Raw genomic sequence first — 3,365 nt, forward strand, 5'->3', positions numbered from 1 at the left:
GCGGCAACATAGCAAGAAATAAGAAATAACTTTTATGAAGTGTTTGTAAGAAATGGTTACAACTTTGATACAGTTTGGTGCATGGCACTTTATGTCCTAAGCCTAATATAATGAAATCTAACCAATAATTTGTTGGGAAGCCATACTAGAGCTGTCTCATGGATCAGTATTTAGAATATTACGCATCAGTTGTTGTCAAATATGTGATACTTTCACAACGACGTTTTGGGACTACGTCTAGTGCTTAAAGCTTCTACTTCCTACTGGCAATGCAGTTTTAAGCACTCAAATGGTCTAACGTAGTCCCAAAACCTGTTGTTACGGCAAAAACATCACAAGATTGACAACTGGCGTGTTACAATCTAAATACCGCTTTCCAACTAACCTTGCTGTCTCTTGGCAGTATATGATATTGTATCACTGAAACTAATGTATTCAGACAGGCTGCATTGATTCCAGTTCCACATAAACAGTTACTGGAAGGTACTTTTCAAAATATTGTATTGAGCGGGCTGAAGGCAGTGAAATGAACTACCAAGCTGCTGGTTGGTAACTGTGACTGCGGCAGGTCGTGTTTGGTGCCTGCCACTACAAGGCGGAAGCACAGTAGTCTATAGGTGCCAGCGTTCCCTATTGGGTGTCCACACTATCGGCAGATGTACGCGACGCGCTGGAGGCAATGCCGCAGTAGCAGGAAGAGGTCCGTGTTTGTGAGCTCCACCTGGCGGCTGCTGCACGGAGCTGAGAGGCGCCAGGCGAGCGAGTGGCTGTGTTCCTCTTGCTTGGTGCACAACAAAAGATTTCCCTGATCCAAATTTTCAGCGTCTGGTTACTCAACTGCCCACTGAATAAAATCATTTTCTTTCCCAGTATTTAAATTTTTAAACAATTCCTCATATTAAATCAACTGTCGAATGACAGGACAATTAAGTGGGTAGAAGCTACGCGACGATTTACGAGAACAGAGCTGTACACTGAGTGTCAGCTGTTTACATTCGTCATCAGGCGTCAGTATGCAGTGGCCGCCTCAGACTTTCTCACTTAACATCACGATTTAGGTGACAGTCTCAACGGTGCTCTTAAAAGCACTCCGTCATCAGGCCACAAGTGGCCCATCGGGACCATCCGACCGCCGTGTCATCCTCAGATGAGGATGCGGATGCGGATAGGAGGGGCGTGTGGTCAGCACACCGGTCTCCCGGTCGTTACGATGGTTTTCTTTGACCGGAGCCGCTACTGTTCGGTCGCGTAGCTCCTCAGTTGGCATCACGAGGCTGAGTGCACCACGAAAAATGGCAACAGCACATGGCGGCCCGGATGGTCACCCATCCAAGTGCCGGACACGTCCGACAGCGCTTGACTTCGGTGATCTGACGGGAACTGGTGTATCTACTGCGGCAAGGCCGTTGCCTAACGGAGCTCTTAAGATAGTTTGCAAATGTTGTCATTTCCCATATTCTTAATTCATCAGATGACGAAAACAAGCTGCAAAATGATTTATGCAAGATATCTGTATGATGCAAAAAGTGGCAATTGACTGTAAATAATGAACAGTGTAGGATCATCAACATGAGTAATAAAAGAAATCCGCTAAATTTCGGTTACACGATAAATGACAGAAACATGATCGCTGTAAATTCAGCTATATACTCAAAGATTACAATTACTACTAACATAGATAATGTGTGGGATGCGTCACCAATAGCCTCTCCCACACAAATGTCAACCTCTCCGGCACGTGGTATCCCCTGCTACGCTAACGAGGCTCTGGCGACCGAGTTTCTCCCGGGATAAGGAGAACCCTCTACTAAGCCAACGACCTTCTAGAGGGCGGATCAGCTGGTAGAGCAAGGGCACCCTCTTGTCCTTGGAGTGAGAAATCACTCCTAAAGACGGAAGAATCACCAAGGGTGGTCAACGGCATAGGATGCTGAAGGCAACGGGAAACCACAGCATTAAAGATCCAATGGATATCCCCAGGAAAACTCATCATGGCAGGGTTCAATGTCAAATTATCCGGAGTTTCAACTCCCCCACTCGGATCTCCGGGGGGGAGAGCCTTGAACAATGCCACAAGTAAATACAAAAATAATGCAACAATAGCAACTTGGAATGTAAGATCATTATACCAATCAGGCAAAGTAAATAATGTTATACAAGAAATGAAACGCCTAAAAATTAACACTTTGGGTGTAAATGAAACAAGATGGCCTGACTCAGGAGAAATGACCATTGACAACATGAAAGTATATTACTCGGGAAATTCTGATAGCCAGCACAGGAATGGGGTAGGAATAATTTTAGATGAGTATGCTAGTAAATCTGTCAAAAGCATTTTACCAATCTCAGATAGAGTAATCAGTCTACATTTATAAACGAAACAAACAAATATTAATTTAATCCAAATCTATGCTCCAACAGCCGACAAAGACCAAGAAGAAATAGGAAAATTTTATGAAGAATTAACACAAGCAATAGGAACCTCAAAAAGCAGAGACATTATTATCATCATGGGAGATTTTAATGCCAAAATAGGTGAAGGAAGTGAAGGTGATCTTATTGGACCTTTTGGGGTAGGAACAAGAAATGAAAGAGGAGATTTGCTGTCACAATTTTGCCAGGAAAACAATCTGTCTATTACAAACACATTTTTTAAACTCCCTAAACGAAGACTTTATACTTGGAAATCACCAAGAGACTGTAATGAAGAAGTTTGCAGAAATCAAATTGATTTCATACTTATAAACAAGAGGTACAAAAATTCTATTCATGGTGTGAAAACACATCCAGGAGCTGATATATTTTCTGATCATAACCTTTTAGTAGCAAAGTTCCATGTGAAACTGAAAGCCATACAAAAGAAACAAAAGAAGGACTGTATAAATACAACTATTCTAAGAGACCCCTTGACTAAACAAAAGACTTCTGAAGAGATTAATAAGGAATTAGTTAGGATAAAGAATAATCAAACAGAAGACATTGATGGCAAATGGAAACTTATAAAAGACACATTAAATAATGCATGTAAAAACACAATGGCGACCAAACACGACAACATGAAAAAGAAGTGGATGACAGAGAAGATATTACAATTGATGGAACAAAGAAGAATACTTAAAAATAGAGATGAAAGTGAGTATAAAAGATTACATGCAGAAATACGAAAAGAAACACGGCGAGCAAAAGAAGAATGGTACAAGGAACAATGCTCTGAAATTGAGAGTTATGAAACAAGACATGATAGTTTCAACTTACACAAAAAAGTTAAAGATTTACCTGGACTTAATAAAAGGAAAAGTACAAGTTTATTGTTAGATAAAAATGACAAAATAATTCCTGATGTTAAAGGTAAACTGGACAGGTGG

The 3,365-nt window shown here is 41.1% G+C and overlaps 1 pseudogene; it reads right to left on the reverse strand.

Moving 5' to 3' along the window:
• Positions 1-1,293: 1,293 nt before the first annotated feature.
• Positions 1,294-1,411, reverse strand: LOC124709464 (annotated as a pseudogene).
• Between the last annotated feature and the right edge of the window lie 1,954 nt (positions 1,412-3,365).

This window comes from Schistocerca piceifrons, chromosome 7, assembly GCF_021461385.2.
Source record: "Schistocerca piceifrons isolate TAMUIC-IGC-003096 chromosome 7, iqSchPice1.1, whole genome shotgun sequence".
NCBI lineage: Eukaryota > Metazoa > Arthropoda > Insecta > Orthoptera > Acrididae > Schistocerca > Schistocerca piceifrons.